This window comes from Nuphar pumila, chromosome 5 (assembly GCF_984573655.1).
Source record: "Nuphar pumila chromosome 5, dmNupPumi1.hap1.1, whole genome shotgun sequence".
In the NCBI taxonomy this organism is placed as follows: Eukaryota; Viridiplantae; Streptophyta; class Magnoliopsida; order Nymphaeales; family Nymphaeaceae; genus Nuphar; species Nuphar pumila.
This window is the reverse complement of record NC_143253.1, coordinates 102,522,429-102,542,855: the sequence shown is the minus strand read 5'-3', so window position 1 is coordinate 102,542,855 and position 20,427 is coordinate 102,522,429. Positions and strand designations below refer to the sequence as shown.

General features: G+C 36.5%; 1 pseudogene; it reads left to right on the top strand.

Moving 5' to 3' along the window:
- The first annotated feature begins 833 nt into the window (after nt 1-833).
- LOC149837952 (T-complex protein 1 subunit epsilon-like) lies at nt 834-7,313 on the top strand (annotated as a pseudogene).
- Nucleotides 7,314-20,427: the final 13,114 nt, after the last annotated feature.

Below are 20,427 nucleotides of genomic sequence, written 5' to 3'. Positions count from 1 at the left end.
GTCATCCTCGTCATCCTTCTCTTTCCTTTGCCTTTCCTTCTCTTCCTTGTCCTCCTTCTCCTTCCTTCGCCTTTCTTTCTCTTCCTCATCTTGATACTTCTTTCTTTGCCTCTCCTCTTCCATCTTCATCATTTGTCTTTCCTTCTCTTCCTCCTCCTTCTTCATTAACTGCCTTTCCTTCTCTTCCTCCTCCTCCTTATTCTTTCTTTAACTTTCCCTCTCCTTCTCCACCTTCTTCCTTTGCTTTTCATTCTCCTCCTCTTTCTTCCTTTGCCTTTCCCTCTCCTCGTCCTCCTTTTCCTTTCCTTCTCTTCCTTGTTCTCCTTCTCCTTCATTCTTTTCCTCATTCTGATGTTTTTTCCTTTGCCTTTCCTCTTCCATCTTCATCATTTGCCTTTCCTTCTCTTCCTCTTCCTTCTTCTTCTTCAATTGTCTTTCCTTCTCTTCCTCCTCCTTATTCTTTCTTTTCCTTTCACTCTCCTCCTCCTCCTTCTTTCTTTGCTTTTCATTCTCCATCTTCGTCTTTATTTGCCTTTCCCCCTCCTTCGCCTTCTTCCTTTGCCTTTCCCTCTCCTCCTCCTCATTCTTCTTCTTCAATTGCCTTTCATTCTCTTCCTCATCCTCCTTATTCTTTCTTTGCCTTTCCCTCTCCTCCCCCTTCTTCCTTTGCTTTTTATTCTCCTCCTCCTGTTTCCTTTGCCTTTCCCTCTCCTCCTCCTCCTCCTTCTTCATTTGCCTTTTCTTCATTTGCTTTTTCTTCTCTTCATCATTTTTTTTCTTCTTCATCTTTAGTTCTTACTCATGTTTCCTTTGCTCTTCAGCCTCAATATCTGATGAATAAAGCTCTGCATTATACAATTTCAATGCTTTGTCCCTATCTTTATCATTTTTAATCTTCATTGTATTTTGGTACCTTTCATAAAGATCATATAGATGGGACTGATGGATAATTTCTGTAATAGTCATCCCATCAAACGACAGGGGATTTCTTGTCTGATAAGCTTTAGACATTGCTAACCTGCACAATACATAAATTTAATAGCATCATTATATGTTACAACTGCCTCCCCAAGTATATAACAATACAAATTATCTTATTCGTTAAACAATCACCAACATTACAAATCATCGTAATATTTGGCTTCATAAGTAAACATCATTGTAAGATTTAGCAAACTTAAGTACAAATTGAGGTAACTTCATAAATACACATTGTTACTGCTTTAAATGTATAAATCGTTGTTGTTTCAAACTTACAAATCGTTGTAAAAATTGTAAGCTTCATAAGTACATATCATTGTAACATTTAAGATTCATACGTAAACATTGACGTACGATTTATCAAACTTAAGTACAAATCGCGGTAATTTTATTAAATCGTTACTGCTTCAAACGTATAAATCATTGTTTCTTCACAAGAACAAATCGTGCTAACTATTTTTCGATGCCCAAAAGGTGGATAGGTATAAATCAATTTATTTCAGTATGAATATAGGAATTATTTAGCATGAATAGTACAACCAGTTGTAAGATTTAACATTCAGATTTACAGATCGTTTTGTTTGTATAACAAAACCTTATACGAAACTCACCAAAACGATACAAGTTTTGGTAATCCGACAGTGGAGGAAAAATACCCAGAAGGTAGACGCAGCCGATGGTGGCAACGATGCTACTACTGCACAAATGACAACAAAGAATGTTTCGACGGCAACAGACGGCGATAAAGGTTTCCCAAGGACAGTAGACGACGACAAAAGGTGCTTTGGCAGTAGCAGACCACGACAAAAGGGTGCGTTGTCAAAGGGAGCTCCTATTACAACAGATGGTGCAAAAGTTTACTGCTTAGGGTGAAAATGGAACTTTGGACTTTGAAGAGTTAACAACATCCTCAACTTTCTATAAGGAGAACATTTTTATCATTTTTTCGAACCGTTGTTTCCCTTTTTTGAATGAAGGACATTTTTGTCCTTTTCTCGAACCGTCGTTTCATGGCGAGAATGGCGGGAAGGGGTACTTAAGTCTTTGCAATCACACCAGACTCTGATGCTAAGTGATGCTGACACACGCGGAGATACGAGCCCCACGTGCTTATATATGTGGCGCTCATTCAGACCCCCAAACACACACTGTAGCAAACAATGCATCTTGGGGGGGGGGGGGTATAACATATAACCTGCTTCACCATTTCACCATGCCTTAAAAAAAAACAATCATCTCCACAATGTTTTTTTCATTATGTGTCACCACTATTCATCTTACCACTACCGCTACCATCCACCTCTCAAAAAATAACATTGAATAAACTCAACTGCCACCTATGATGATCTTTCAGCACCATTTATCACACCACCACCCACCTTCCCAAAAACCGCCCTCCCTACTATGAATCACCAACATCCATCATCACCCACATCTTAAAAAACAACATTGGAGAAGCACCACCTCACGATGATTTTCACCATCATCCACCTCCTCAAAAACCACACCAAAGAAGCTCGGTCACCACTCCCTCCTCTTCACTCATTTTTTAAGATTTTTATTTTATTTTTCTCATGCTATCCAAAGAAGTGAAAATTTTTCATTTTAGAAAAACTATTACTTCAAAATTTCTCTTAGGCATTTTTTTTTCTCATGAAAGTTTTTCTTGCTTTCAAACCTTCTTATGGGTCAACTAATCATAATAAAAAAAATCTAGTGCAATTGGATCTGGTTCCGTTGATTCAGCAACCATAATCCAGTGTTTTATTCTGGGATATGAATCCTAGTGTAAGATTCAAATGTATAATCAGAATTTGGATTTGAATATGAAAAAAAAGGAGAAAGGAACGATTTATATGAAGGCCAATGCAACTAGAAGAATGACCTACCTTTTACCCAATTTAGGCAAACACACGCTTAAGTACTGAATAAATGCATCTGGATTTTTTTTTAAAACTTGCCCCAAATATTTGAAAGCATTTACCATATGCAACTGAAACTGATATTTTGTATATTAAAATTGTAATGATAAAATCAATATTACTATAGTTTTCTGAAACGCTACAAGAAAATTGTTAATTAGCGATGAAAATTTATGACAGATTTTTTTCATCGCAAATTTGTGATGGATTAACTATAGAAAACTAGTCGTCGCAAAAATTGGAATTTGCAACTGAATTTTTTCATCGCAAAATCCATCGCTAATTAGCGACAGAAAAATTCTGACTCAAACTCCGTTGCAACTTCGTGATGAATAAGCAACAAAATTTGTTGGTCTCTGTTGCTAATTAACGATGAATTTTGAGATAAAAGGTTTCCGTCGCTAATCCTTACCTAATTTTCGATTTAAACCACAATTTTTTTCATCCCCTTCGCACTTTTCCCCCTTTCACTGCACGCAGCCGCCCCTCCGAGCCTTTCTTTTCTTCTGCTTTCTCCTTGGCTGAGCCCCATCCACTCTCTGATCCAGGCGACATAGGTGACCTTGGCGGAAGATGGGAACTTGGTCTTCCGCCGAACCTCAAGCTCGTTCTCGGCGACCGCCCGCCGGTCCGTGGCTTCCCAAGTCCTGTCGCAGTTCAATTTCCCCAAGAGGGGAAGCCCCACGACCACAGCTCCATGAGCGCCAGGAGCACGTCCCTGCCGCTTTATCTCTCCGAGAGACCCCTTGAGCGCGCCCTAGATACCCACCCTCTTCCACCCGTCACCGAAGTGTGGCTCCAGGCGGTCGAACCAAGAGCAGACCTCCTGCAAGAGCTTGGCGACGCCGGGCTGCCTGAACCTCGGTGCCCATTTGGCCCTCCCGATCTTGAGCTCGTCTTTGAGGAGCGGCATCGGCGTCAAAACCGTGCCTCCTCCTTCGAGCTCCGGCACGGTGGGCAGCAGCAGCTTGGCTTCGTCCTCTCGAACCTCAACCACCGCTTTGAGCTTCGCGTCGATGGCGGCCATGGTCGTGCTCACAGCCATCACGCACGAGTCCATCTTGGGCTTGGGCTCTGTGAGCGGGTGAGGGTTCGCCATTGCTCTTCTAAAATGCCTATTCAACTGGCAATTTCTTACGATCGATGCTTCTTGTTGGCAGCAAATGATGAGGCAACAATCTTGGAGCAGATGGATGTTGTCAATCAAATAGCTAAGCTAATGGTTGAACTGTCGAGGAGTCAAGATTATGAGATTGGTGATGGAACCACCGGTGTGGTTGTAATGGCAGGTGCACTTCTGGAGCAGGCTGAACGTTTATTAAATCGTGGTATTCATCCCATACGGATAACGGAGGGCTTTGAGATGGCTTCCAGAATTTCTGTAGAGCATTTGGAGCATATTTCTCACAAGTTTGACTTCAGATCCACCAACATTGAGCCACTGGTGCAGACTTGCATGACTACATTATCTTCAAAGATGTGAGTCATGTTATTCTTCTTTGACCTCAATGATGGTTCTTTAATGGACTTGTTAAAATGTCTACCTTTTATATCTCGAGATGAATTAGACACCTTCTGCTCCAAAATCTTTGGGTTTTGTCATTGAATAGTTTCTTGCATATATTTGCCTGTTTTTACTTTGTGTTTTTCCGGTGAATGTGGAAACTTTTCATCAAATATATCTAAACCATCTTCCTTTGTTCTTGGCAAATTTCTCACTTTTTATTACTTAATTTATATATGCTTTGTGGGTTCTTTTCTATGCCTCTCTCCTATGTGTGTGCGTGACTGTTTGCATCCGTCTATATCTGAAAAATGTGCGTCGCCTTTTGGCTTTCCATGAATCTGTCCTCTTTTCAATCATCCATATTCATTATCTTTCATGTGTTGCTTCTCTAAATTATGCTTGTATCTGTGATGTGACATTTTTAAAGCCAACATAGGATGAGGTGTTAACTTTTTGACATGTTTCCTTTGGCAGAGTTAATCGTTGCAAGCGTTCACTGGCTGAGATTGCTGTGAAAGCAGTATTTGCTGTTGTAGATTTAGAAATGATGTCAATTTGGATTTGATTAAAGTTGAGGGAAAAGTTGGAGGGAAATTAGAGGATACTGAGCTTATCAATGGAATAGTGGTTGACAAGGACATGAGCCATCCGCAGATGCCTAAGCGCATAGAAAATGCTAAAATTGCTATATTAACTTGCCCATTTGAGCCACCAAAGCCAAAAACTAAGCATAAGGTGGACATTGACACTGTTGATAAGTTCCAAGCCTTGCGGAAACAGGAGCAGCAATATTTTGATGAGATGGTTCAGAAATGCAAAGTGAGCTAGGTTATGTCTGCACTTGCATAATTACTTATGCTTATCTGATGCTTCAGCATTGCTTTATTGTGTCATGAGAGATTCCTGATTGAATGTCGATAGCTCTCCATATTATTGTTTTATTTTGCAAGAAATGCACGCATGCATGCACACAGACATATTATTTTGCAAAAGATGTGTTGCATCCATATATTATTGTTCCATGCCTGTTTATAATACTTAGTTTTGCAAACTATGGAATTGTTTTAAGATATTTGTTGTATATGTTATACACATGCTCCTTCTAAGTGTAACTGTATGGCAAGTGTTTGTGTAACAATTTTATCGTGGTATAATTTGGTGACTTTAGGACATAGGCTCTACGCTGGTTACTTGCCAGTGGGGATTTGATGATGAAGCAAATCACTTGTTGATGCATCATGGACTGCCTGCAGTTAGATGGGTTGGTGGTGTGGAATTGGAGTTGATTGCAATTGCTACAGGTTTATATTAGTTTCGTAGTTTAATTATCTTGACAATTAACTGCTTTTGCTACAAAAAGAATGGATTGTAATGGTGACAATATTGTCTTTTTAGGTGGAAGGATTGTGCCAAGATTTCAGGAATTGACACCAGAGAAGCTGGGGAAGGTACTTCTATGCCAGTTAGTCTTGTACAAGATTCACAATAACAGTGTGCAACTAGGTCAAATTTCTTTCTGATATTTTGGAGTCATCTGACTTTGTCAATCATGATAGGGTGATCTATCATGATCACATGTTTCATGAGAATAACCTCTTTTCACCGACACCATCTTGTAGAGGTTGTTTAGTGTATATATCGTGCATAAATTGGCTTACAAACCAATTGTGATAGAGTATTTACTTATTATATGGTCGATTTTTTTCCATCCTCTATATTATTAGCATTCATTTGTTGTTCATCTGCTATATATTACAAACCATTCTTGATTACATAATTTCCCTCTTATTTTTTCATTCTATGCAGCGAAACTTATTTGTTATTGAATTTTTCAGGTTGGATTAGTTCGAGAAAAATCATTCGGGACTACAAAAGATAGAATGCTTTATATTGAGCAGTGTGCAAACTCAAGGGCAGTCACAATCTTCATTCGTGGTGGTGGGTTATTTTGTCTCTTAGTAGGGGTCAAGATGCATGCTCAAAAACATTTGCAGTTAACGCTACATCTATGTAGATGACAATACAGTAACACACACATGCTTAGCTTTGAAGAGCTTATCAGAGTTTATCATGTGTTCATGCTTTTTTGGTTATACCTTATTCTGAGGTAAAGTCTACAGTGCTGCAGATGATATGAGGGTGTCATATGGACATGATTTACCCTGATAGTGGTACTGTTTAGATGATGATGGTAATCTGTAGTGTTATTGATGGTTTTGTCGACTCAAACGTATTTTCCACATTGTAGTTGCGCATTGTGAATTTGTGATTGTGTATAGTTTTAGGTTTTCACTGAAATATAAAAAGCTTTTTCACCTATCTTTGTTGCAAATAGGTTTGCCATCATTGTTCTGTGAGTATTCTTCTTTTGATTTGGTTCATTGGTTTGCAACAGGTGGCAACTCGAATCATTGCAGTCTGAAGGTAGGTCTGGATAATTTGATGATACATTGTTCACTCTATTGTGAAATTCAAATGTTGTGCTCAGTAATTGGCTACAACAGGTTCATTGGTTTGCAACAGGTGTTTCTTTTTTCTTTTTTATTCATATGTACAAAATATCTTAATTTGGCTACAACAAAAATCAAGTTGTTGTTTTATGTTCCCATAACTAATGAATATTGTGGAGAAATAATGGTTAGTATAATAATCTATCATTGACTTTTATAACCTTTCTTTGCTAGATACGTCAATGGAAACATTGGGAAGATTCAATTGCAAATGATAAGTACAATATGGAAGAGGGTTTGTGCCAGCATCTTCAAATTTTTGTTTCTTTACATGAAAGTTTTTTTTATGCAATTAAGAATCAAGGAATATCTGCCTACTCCAATTTCTTATATGTTGTTTAAGTGGAAGCTGATGAGTTCTGGAGCCTGATTCAGTGTTTTTGCCCTTACTAGAGTGGGGGTGGGGAGGGTGGGTCCAGGAGTTCCACTCGGCGCGGGTCCCGCTCCAGAAGATTTTTTTTTCGGGCTAATGTTTGGTACATATGAATAATATCTGGAAACTTCGTCTGCATTCAACATGAGCTCTGGTGCCCGTCAGGTATGAATGATTGAAACACTATGAATTTTTATTGCTAGCATTAGAACACATGTATGCATGATTGAATCACTATAAAAAAAATTTGACTGCCTTAAAAACACATATATGCATGATTGAATCACTATAAATTTTTATTGCTGGCATTAGAATACATGTATGCATGATTTCATCACTAAGAAAGTTTTTTGACTGTCTTATAACACATATGTGCATGATTGAATCACTATGAAAGTTTTTTTGACAACCTTAGAGTACATATATGCATGCTTGAATCACTATGACATTCTTTTGACAACCTTAGAACACATAACTGCATGATTGAATCACTATGAATTTTTTTGGTCAGCCTTCATTAGAACAAATATATAAATGATTGAATCAATATGAATTTTTTTGACTGCTTTATAACACATATATGCATTATTGAATAACTATGAAAGTCTTTTGACAACCTTAAAACACATATGAGCATGATTTCATTACTATGAAAGTTTTTTGAAATCACTATGAAAGTTTTTTGACAACCTTAGAACACATAACACATATAAGCATGATTTCATCACTTTGATTTTTTTTGACTGCCTTATAACACATATATGCATGATTGAATCACTATGAAAGGTTTTTGACAACCTTAGAATACATATAAACATGATTTTATCACTATGAAAGTTTTTTGACTGCTTTATAACAGATATATGCATGATTGAATAACTATGAAAGTTTTTTGACAACCTCAGAATACATATAAGCATGATTTCATCATTATGAAAGTTTTTTGACTGCCTTATAACACATATAGGCATAATTTCATCACTATGAATTTTTTTTGACTGCCTTATAACACATATATGCATGATTGAATAATTATGAAAGTTTTTTGACAACCTTAGAACACATATAAGCATGATTTCATCACTATGAAAGTTTTTTGACTGCCTTATAACACATATAAGCATGATTTCATCACTCTGAAAGTTTTTTGACAACCTTAGAACACATATATAAGCATGATTTCATCAGTATGAAAGTTTTTTGACAGCCTTATAAACCATATATGCATGATTGAATCACTATAAAAGTTTTTTGACAACCTTAAAACACATATAAGCATGATTTCATCACTATTAATATTTTTGACTTCCTTATAACACATATATGCATGATTGAATCACTATGAAAGTTTTTTGACAACCTTAGAACACATATACGCATGATTTCATCACTATAAATTTTTTTTGACTGCCTTATAACACATATATGCATGATTGAATCACTATGAAAGTTTTTTGACAACCTTAGAACACATATATAAGCATGATTTCATCACTATGAAAGTTTTTTCACTATTTTATAACACATGTATGCATGATTAAATCACTATGAAAGTTTTTTGACAACCTTAGAACACATATAAGCATAATTTTATCACTATGAAAGTTTTTTTATTGTCTTATAACACATATATGCATGATTGAATCAATATGATTTTTTTTTTGATTGCCTTATAACACATATATGCATGATTGAATCACTATGAAAGTTTTTTGACAACCTTAGAACACATATAAGCATGATTTCATCACTATGGAAGTTTTTTGACTGTCTTATAACACATATATGCATGATTGAATCACTATAAAAGTTTTTTGACAACCTTACAACACATATAAGAATTATTTCATCACTATGAATTTTATTTGACTGTCTTATAACACATATATGATGAATGAATCACTATAAAAGTTTTTTGACAACTTTAGAACACATATATAAGCATGATTTTATCACTATGAAAGTTTTTTGACCGCCTTATAACACATATATGCATGATTGAATCAATATGAAAGTTTTTTGACAATCTTAGAACACATATATAAGCATGATTTCATCACTATGAAAGTTTTTTTAATTGCCTTATAACACATATATACATGATTGAATCACTATGAAAGTTTTTTGACAACCTTAGAACACATATAAGCATGATTTCATCACTATGAAAGTTTTTTGACTGCCTTATAACACATATATGCTTGATTGAATCACCATGAAAGTTTTTTGACAACCTTAGAACACATATAAGCATGATTTTACCACTATGAAAGTTTTTTGACTGCCTTATAACACATATATGCATGATTGAATCACTATGAAAGTTTTTTGACAACCTTAAAACACATTTATAAGCATGATTTCATCACCATGAAAGTTTTTTGACAACCTTATAACACATATTTGCATGATTGAATCACTATGAAAGTTTTTTGGCAACCTTAGAACACATATTTAAGCATGATTTCGTCACTATGAAAGTTTTTTGACTGCCTTATAACACATATATGCATGATTGAATCACTACGTAAGTTTTTTGACAACCTTAGACGACATGTAAGCATGATTTCATCACTATGAAAGTTTTTTGACTGCCTTATAACACATATATGCACGATTGAATCACTATGAAAGTTTTTTGACAATCTTAGAACACAATAAACATGATTTCATCACTATGAAAGTTTTTTGACTGCCTTATAACACATATATGCACGATTGAATCAATATGAAAGTTTTTTGACAACCTTAGAACACATATAAGCATGATTTCATAACTCTGAAAGTCTTTTGATTGCCTTATAACACATATATGTATGATTGAATTACGATGAAAGTTTTTTGACAACCTTAGAACACATATATAAGCATGATTTTATCACTATGAAAGTTTTTTGACTGCCTTATAACACATATATGGATGATTGAATCACTATGAAAGTTTTTTGACAACCTTAGAACACATATTTAAGCATCATTTAATCACTATGAAAGTTTTTTGACTGCTTTATAACATATATATGCATGATTGAATCACTATGAAAGTTTTTTGGCAACCTTAGAACACATATTTACTCATGATTTTATCACTATGAAAGTTTTTTACTGTCTTATAATACATATATGCATGATATATGCATGATTGAATCACTATAAAAGTTTTTTGACAATCTTAGAACACATATAAGCATGATTTCATCACTATTAAAGTTTTTTGACTGCCTTATAACACATATATGCATGATTGAATCACTATGAAAGTTTTTTAACGACCTTAGAAGACATATAAGCATGATTTCATCACTATAAATTTTTTTTTGACTGCCTTATAACATATATATGTATGATTGAATCACTATGAAAGTTTTTTGACAACCTTAAAACACATATAAGCATGATTTCATCACTATGAATTTTTTTTGATTGCCTTATAACATATATATGCATGATTGAATCACTATGAAATTTTTTTGACTGCCTTATAATACATATATGCATGATTGAATCACTATGAAAGTTTTTTGACAACCTTAGAACACATATAAGCATGATTGTGATACATAACACATTTAATTATTTGACAACCTTATAAACCATATATGCATGCTTGAATGACTGACATTTTTTTGACAACCTTAGAACACATATCTGCATGATTGAATCACTATGATTTTTTTTTGTCAGCCTTAGAACACATCTTAATTCTGTTAATGTCCTTCACTTTATTGCTAGTCTATGTGTCATTCAGCCATGTTACTTTGATTGTCTTAGATTAGGTGCATTGCATATAATTTATTTCATTATATTTTGTTTATCAATACTAACATTTCGGTTCTCTTGTAGGATGCTGGAGATGATTAGCGTAGAGGAGCTGATGGAGGCATGGATGGAGGGGCAAATCGAGACAATGAAGATGATGATGATCTGAATCTTGGCGAGGATTAGCTTCATCTGTTGAATTTGTTTTAAACGAAACTCTTTGTATATGTTCACTTGTAACAAATTAGAACTTGACGAGGATTATACTGGGTTGTTAATTTTGTTTCACTTATAACTTGTGTTAAATTTGCTTCACCTACTTTGTATTTATATTTTTTATGTGTACTTTGTTTTTTATACACATGATTTATAAATTGTATAATGGAATTTTTTTCTCCATATTTATATGTCAAACAATTTTTTTTTAAATTTTGCGATGGATAATATCCGTCGCTAATTAGTGTAGGCCTCTAATTTAGCGACGGATTAGGGATGAATATTTATCCGTCGTGAAATTGAATCGGTCGAGGATTTGCGATGGATTGTAATCTGTCACAAATTCATCGCTACAATAGCGACAAATTATATTTCACCGCACAACTAAATTCGTGCTTATTTAGCAACGAATTTGCGATGGATCATGTCTGTCGCTAATCCATCACAAATTAGCGATGAAAGTAGCGACAAATCTGTTTTATCGCTACTTAGCGACGCAGATTATGTGACAGACGCTATCCGTCTCTAATCCATCGCTAAACAAATTAACGATGGATAATATCCATCGCTAATCCGCATTTTTCTTGTACTGAAAGTTAACTTGAGATTATGATTGTCTTCATTTTGTGGTTATAACAACAATATATAGATGCTAATAATTAAATAAAAAATGACCTTTCACTACTTAGGAAATATGAGTGTATACTTTAAAAGCTTGTTAATAATAAAATATTCTACGAGGTGCAGACAACTTTCCGTTTTGGATTTTTTCTAATGAATCAAACCTTTAAGTATGTGATTTATGTGTGTATATGTCATGCTACCACCGCGCTTGACCGATCAAGCCAAGTAGGAATTGACTTTTGGATTATCCGATTAAACAGGTTTTCAAATCACTTTAAAATCAATAGTGCAACAATGTACCCAACTTTAGCTACCCAAACAATCATGTTTGTGTATAACTTGTAATGGATCTAGCCATTCAGGTATATTTAGCATGACCCATTTACTGTGTAAATCAAAAGTGTACCTTCATAATTTATGGTGGCCCATAAACTCTCTCTCTCTCTATATCTCTTTCTTTTTGTTAGTATACATTTATATACATAAATCTACTATTCAAAAGGAAAATGTTACTTTCGATTATGCTTAGCATGTTCAATTTAATATTTTGATATCTTAAAGTGGACACCAATACGACAACCCTTTTCATGAATTGGGAACTATTGATTTATCACCATTTAAAAAATAAAAAAGTTCTAGTGTATTAAACGATAAAACCGCCTAAATCCTGACATAGTAAATCAACCATGTCAAATGCATCTTAATTAGGGGTGTCAACGGGTCTGGACTTGGGCCCAGTTTTCGAGTATGGCATTGGGTTTGGACCCGAGTCTAATCAGATCTACTATAAAAAAAAAACTATATCCACACCTGATAAGAACTACATAAACCATACTAGGTAAAACCATATTTTGTTATCATTTTTACATTGAAAATTTGTGGGTCTTAATGGGAACCTGATTCAGATTTAAAATTTCACAAACTATACCCAGGTACATGTATTAATCAAACCTTCGGGTCCGGACTCGGATTTTAATCGGGTCTTATTATTTATCACCATACCTAGAACCTATAGGGTTTAGTTTGGGTCGGGTCCGGGTAAACCAGGCCAGTTGACACCCCTAATATTAATTGTTAGACACACAATTTGGTAGCCATATACCAAACACTAGTCTGGACCCCATATGGAATAATGGTACAGAACCACTGTATATTCTCTCTCTCTCTCCATGCTTTTCATATTTTTTAAGTTTTATTTGTAGATTGAACCTTATAGACGTGATCTAGAAAGTTTGTTTAGTATAAAATGAGTTTTGAATGATGTGATTGTAACATGTACGCAAGTTTTTTAAAGGGTTAAAAAATCAACGGCTCACAATGCATCAAAATTTTATAATTTTAAACCACAATAACACTATTATTCTTAGCAAACAATCCATGTAAGCTTGAAAATCTATAGTTTTGTACCTCAATAGCACCAAATATTAACTATATATATATATATATATATATATATATATATATATATATATATATATATATATATATATATATATGGAGAGAGAGAGAGAGAGAGAGAGAGAGTTAAAAAACTCCATAAGAAAGACCTGAAATTAACAGCATTTGATTTTCAATGGGGAGGCCAATTCTCACCATTGGGCAAAATCCGGAAATTGTGTAGGTTAGAGGTGGGCCATGTAAGGCAAGGTGGTGGTGGTGGGTCCCCACCCGAGTTTTTTCTCACTTTTGTGAGGGTTCTTCCTCATCATCATAATAATAATTATGGTGGAGCCCATATAAGGCAATGTGGTTGGGGTTTGAACCAACAAAACACCATCTTATGGTTTAAACTTTAAATTAATGAGCCATGTATGTGTCTTTTTTCTCCCAGTAGCGGACGAGTGGTTAGGTTTGGTTCCATTTTGTGCCGGACTGATCATGGGTTGGCATGTCCTATCTGGGTCCGTCCAGGTGGGCTTGGGAAGTATACTGCTCAAACACAGTATGGTCTTACCCGGTTGGGCCAAAATGTAGGCTCGGGTCATTGTTTAACCCTCTAGTTTGCTCTTGCTTCTAGGGTGCGCCTACCCAATGTATCCATGGGTCACATCAATTCAACAGTTATTTTTTTTATCAGAGACTGTCTTTTTTTATGACGAAGGAACCATCACCAAGAACTGGGTTCACTAGTGAGCCCGCCTCCTGCAAGGTAAAACTCTGGATTGAGGACACAATACCTTACGTGCCTCAACCGTGTAAAAGCAACAGCAGCCGCATGTGACAGCAGGGTTCGATCCTGGGCCTTCAATTTGACAGAGGACCCGCTTACCACATGGGATACCACCTAGGTGGTTTCACAGAAATTGAACAGTGTATTGATGCAACGAAGAAACCAAATTATTTTTGTACAATAGCCGATCAGGTCAGAGGCACCTCAGATGGTAAGCTGTCAGTGGTGCCTCTGATACCGTTCATCCATGCAACGGTGTTCTGCTTTATTTTCAGCCGTCCGTTGTGTACACTCTGGATGCCCATCATCTACAGCGCCAATGACTCTGAAAATCTTTTGAGACCCATCAAGGTAGCAGATAATCGATCCATGGTGCTTCTGATGCCATTCATCTCATGGATGAACGGCATCAGAGGCACATCTGGCGGCTTACCATTGATTCTCTCTCTCTCTCTTTCTTTTTTAGCGAGAAAACCTGTTTAAAATGTCAGATTCTTTTAGATGGGTTTGAAACTCATGTGGACTGGCCTCTTAAATTAGGGTTTTCTATAGATCGGGTTTGTATGGGTACCCAATTCAACCCAAGCCAGAGTTCTCGGGTATGGACATAAAAAGTGCCACCCCGAGCAATATGCAGGTCAGGTTTGTGTTATGATTTTTGCTGAATACCTGACCCAACCAGAATGTGTAAACTTCTGAAATTATATATATATATATATATCTGGGTTTGGGATTTCATTTTTGTACTCAAAACCCAATACTTTTTTATTTGGGTGAGTTCGGATTAGGGGTGTTAACGGGTTGGGTTTGACCCGGACCTACCCATACTAAACCCTATAGGGTCAAGGTTTGGTGATAAATAAGACCCGATTAGAATCTGGATTGGACCCAAAGGGTCTGATTAATACGTGGAGCTGGGTATGGTTTGTGAAATTTTATACCAGGCCCGACCCGAGTTCCGATTAAGATCTGTAATTTTTCAATATAAAAATGATAAAAAAATATTATTTTACCGGGTCTTGTTCATGCAATCCTTATAGGATCTGGGTATGGTTTCTCTTATATTGGGTCTGATTAAACTCGAGTCCAGACCCGATACCGTGATCTTAAATCTGGTTTGAGTCTGGTTCCACCTGGGTTAGAACCAAACCCGACCTGTTGACACCCCTAGTTCGGATACATAATTGATGAGTCAGGTACCTGACCCGTCGACAGCTGTCTTAATTAGTAAAACTCTGGGATCACTTCCTTGTCCACTGTAGAAAATACTCTCTGCATTTTAACAAGGGTATGCACACAAAAAATCGATAATGGGATGTTTGGATAAGAATAATTAATCATGCATTCTTACATTTTCTACACTTATACCATAGTGACAAATATTGTGAGAAATTGCCTAAAAGTTTAAAACGGCAATTTCTTGTGAGATTTCCAAAATATCTCAAGATTTATGAAAAAACAAAAATACTATGATTTAAACGAGATATTTAAGTTTTAAACCGCTATTTATCATGAAAAAACCATGTATTTTATTTTTTAATAAATTTTATTAATATTTTCTTATAAAAAATATTTTTAGTTTTTTAATTTTTTTTATTACCACGATTTTCCCCCCAAAAATGTGAGATTTATGATTTTTTTCAAATTTCTCGCAAGTTTTTGAAAAATGATATTTTGCCCAAAAAAATGTTTAGCACTATGACTTATACTAGTAAAAAAAAGTATGAACGCACATTACTATGGGTTTCTTTTGGCAACCATGTGTACCCAACAATTTCATGTCAAATTATTGGTCATTTTTTATCCTAGTTGCTTTATACGAACAAGCTTTTGATATTTACACGGAGAAACATTTTCCGGATTCGAGACCTAGCCGCGCTAGCTTTGCCTGCCTTACGATCATTCTAGCAACGGAAAACTCCATGGTCATAACCTTTGCCCCCAAAGAGTCGTCATGCTTCTGCTTGCACAAGGAGTGACACCCATGCATTAACTTAATAAGCATAATTGCAAAGTCAATATTCATTAATAAGCTAGCTACAACCAGGTCCAAAAATTATGGGTCCTAAACATGTTTTGACTTGGCTTGCTTGATCAAAGTTGCTTTAGACCGACTAGCTTAGTTCAGTTTAGGCCAAAGATTGAGCGTCATAAACTTGATTTGTGTAGTTTCCCGAGCTTCCTAACTATTAACCCAAAATTGACCAAGATATTGGCTTAGCTTGAACCCCCTAAACTTATTCTTTAAATTTGTCATGTTGCATGTGCTTAAAACCTAATTTATACTAAGCAGTCAACGAGTCAGGCTACGCTAAGCTCACCCACGCTCAGATCTCGAAAACTCTACCTGGTTCTACCAACCCGTTGAACAACAATTCTTGGCAATGCTCACTGGATCAAGCTAGAGCTTTCCCTAGGCTCAAGTCAAAATGGGTCAGTGTGGGATTGACTCCTTGGTCAGTGGGTCTTAATGTAGTGGTTGGTTATACCTTTTGAGAGGATGTTGGATAGAATAGATTAAGGATTAAATCAGAATAATTTTATCTCACCAATGTTTTACCTCCCCTCAAAAAAAGTGGCAATCCATACATGCATGAACTGGCAAAAACTTACCAAGTTACAGACATGGTAAATTCTTTTTTCTGGATGAAACATGGTAAATTCTGTGTATGTTTTATCTAAAGTTCATTTCAGTGGTCCAACCAAACCGTCCCTAGTTTACTGAAGTGCACAAAGTAATAATGTAGCTTGGATGATTCATTTTGGGCACGTTCGGAAGAAAGAAAAATTCTCATAGAAAAAAATAATTGCTTACGAGAAGTTTTGATATGCTATATTTTTCTAAAATAAAAAAATGCAATTGTTTTGAGAGCATGACAAAAAATACAATGAAAAAACTTTAAAAAAAAATGAGAGTGAGGAAGAGGGGGGTGGCAGTGGAGCTTCTCTGACGTGGTTTTTTGGAAGGTGGGTGATGTGGTGGTGAAAAATCTTCATGAGGTGGTGTTGGAGCTTCTTTGGCATCATTTTTTGGGAGGTGATAGATTGTGGTGATGAAGGGTAGTTTTTCAGGAAATGGGTGATGATGAAAAATCATGGTGGTGGTGGTGGAGCTTTTTCAGTGCGGTTTTTTGGGAGGTGGGTGATGGTGAGTAGTAGTGAGATGAATGGTAGTGATGGATGAAAAAAAATATGAAGATGATGGTTTTTCATGAGGTGGGTGGTAGTGAGAATGATAGCAATGTGTACGTATTTTTTTAGCAAATGTTTTGAATAAATTTATAATACATTTTCAAATGAAAATAGCATATAAACTCGAAATGTGAATCAAATCGATTTCTATGAATCAGTTATACTTAAGATATTCGTATCTTCGCGAATATATGCTCAAATAGTCAGAGAGCCATAACTTTCTTTCTGAGTAAAATTAAGAGATTTATACGAGTCAACTTTCTTAGTTACGTCGATACGAAGAGAACGACATACTCAAATTTTGTTGAAAAAAAAAATCGTCGAAAGCCTAAAATTTTTGTGGAACACACAAAAATTTTGGTGAGACCCACGAAAATATTTTTCAAGAAATATCTAATGAGACCCACAAAATATCTCATGAAATATTTTATGTGGGCCCCACTTAAAAGAAACCTTCAATCCTAATCTGAAAAGCCAAGGGCAAATCGGAAAAAAGAAAACTTGGAGACCAAGTTTTCTTAGCTATAAATAGACCTCCTCTCTCTCTCTCTTTCCATAAATTTAAGCCCTCCTCTCTCCTCTTTCTCTCTCTAAAACCTCCCTTACCTAGCCTACTTGATCTGAGCCTACCTGACCTGGTTTAAGCTTGCCTAACCTAGTCCGAGCCTACCTAACCTAGTCTAAACCTACCTAACCTGGTTTAAACCTAGTTGACTTGACTTGAACCCAGTTGGGTCTAGTCAAAGTCAAAGTCCCTTTTGGTCTCAAACCCATGTTTGAATCACTTGACCCAAACCTAGCTTACTTGGGCTAAATCTGAACCTGCTTGACCTAGTTGACTTGGACTGAACCCAGTTTTGTCGAAACCACTTGGGTTTAGCAGCTTGACCTGCTCTTCCTCTTTCTCAACTAAGTCGAACTCATCTGACCTAGTTTGACCTCCCGAAAGAAGGTTCAAACCCAGTTCAAAATAGACAGAACGTTTAGGGATGGCAATGAACCAAGGTGGGGGTGGAGGACAGGGTCTCCGCCCACGCCCCGTCTCAAGATTAGAACCTCCATCTTCGCCTCCATCCCCGCACGAGGATGAATTTTAACCTCCACCCCCGTTTCATGTTCAAACAAGGATGAGGTGGGGGCGGGGGCCCGTTTCCTCGTAATCTATTGCTATTCTTTAGAAGAACTGGGGATGGGGCGTGGCAAGGCGAGGCGGGGCGGGGAAAAGTGTAAGTCCATCCCCGAACAGGGATGGATTTTAACCTTCGTCCCCACCTCTATCCCTGGTCCAAACGGGGTGAGGCGGGGCTCCGCTTTCCCCCGGTCCACTACCATCCCTAAGAGCATTCCAAAGTCATTCTTTATCAATCAGAATGTAAGTGCATTTCGCTGATCACTCACTCTCAAGTATTTGATGATTTGTGATGTGATATATATTGTATACGTTTTGAAGTAGTATCTAACCTTTGGTTTATGCCCTCTAGGATACTTCGGTATTCACGTGCATGCCTTGCGACTATCATCGAATATGTATGTTGAATACACAGTAGATGCGTTCTTAAAAGTAGTATCTTATCTTAGTCCTTAGTTTATACTCTCTACAACACTTCAGCGTTCACGTGCATGCTTTGCAACTATTATCGGATATGTATGTTGAATACACAATATATGCAATATTAAAAAATGGCATCTTGCCCTAGTCCTTGGTTTATGCTCTTTAGGTCACTTCGATGTTCACGCGCATGCCTTGAGGCTATCGTTGGATATTGGTTCCCATGTATATATGTATTTAAGATTATCGTCGCATTGAACAATGCCAATACCTCTGCTTTCTATAATTTAAATTACGTATTTATGATTGTTATTGCGTCGAACGATGCTAAAGTTCCTGCTTTCTGCAATTTACATTACGTGTTTAAGATTGTCATTTAAATTATGTATTTAAGATTGCCGTCGCATAGAATGATGCCAAGGCTCTTGCTTTCTGTAAATATACATGTATTTGCTTTTTGCAAGTTATTTAGTTCAGTTTCTCCCGTCGAACATTAAATATGCACTCATTTATGTCGCTGCATTATAAAGCACATACTTCTGCTTATATTCCATATAGCTGCACACAAATGAGCGTTCAAATGAAAATCAACTCCAAATCACCAATGTGATTCTCTTACCACACCTCGATCAAGATTCTGCTTGACGAAAAAAGCCCCTGTTAGAAAGGATTTGCTTTTGCGCAAAACCGTTTTTTCATAAAAACCTAAGTCACTTGCGCATGGCCTAGTTATGGCCCAAGGTTCCAATGAACCTCGATGGATGCAAAGTACACACAATAGTGTGTATCCATCATCGAGTTAAGCGTAACAATTTTCTCGTCAAAGAGAAGAAATGTTGTTGAATTTTTTGAAAAGATGTCCACCGAGCTTAAAAGAAACGCACGCTTTCTCTGTCAAATAAAGAAAGTGCTGCTGAAATTTTTGAAAAATCTCAACAAGCTCAGAAAGTGCGTAGCATGTTACTCTGTCATACAGAGGAGGTGCTGCCCAAATTCTGTCAAGTACTTTCTACAATGTAGAAATGGTCATCACACTTCTACCGTCAAATCAAGGGAAGTTCTGTTGAAATGGTTGGCAAAAGAATTACATAAACTAGTTGAATGCTACAAGAATGCCCTATTGTCGGAACGCTGCCAGAATAGGCCATTCCCATGTTTGCATGTAAAGGCACTTTACTCGTAAGGGCCAAATAGCCAAAGTAGTTGTTGCGCATTGACTAGGCTAGGTGTTCGTTGCGGTAATATACGCCGATCGTGTCATATGCTCATTGAGATAATGTTACACAACTAGACTCGTAAGGGACAGAGAGCCGAAGTACGCTGTCCACTAGAAAGATGTGAGGTGCTCGTGATGGCCATGAATGCCGAGAGTAGAGTTAAGCATGCATATGAATAAAACTTAAGCTCACAGACCCCACTATTTTGGCCGCACTGAGGAATACTAAATGAGGTTGGGTACATATCTCTCCAGTGTGGGAGACACTATGTAAGACCCATAATTTTTTAGATAATTTCTGAAGACATTCACGAGACATTTACCGGTAAAAATAACATTTTTTCTCAGAATGCAAAATGAACTGATTCCTGCGAGCCAGATATACTTAGGAGATTCGTATCTTTGCGA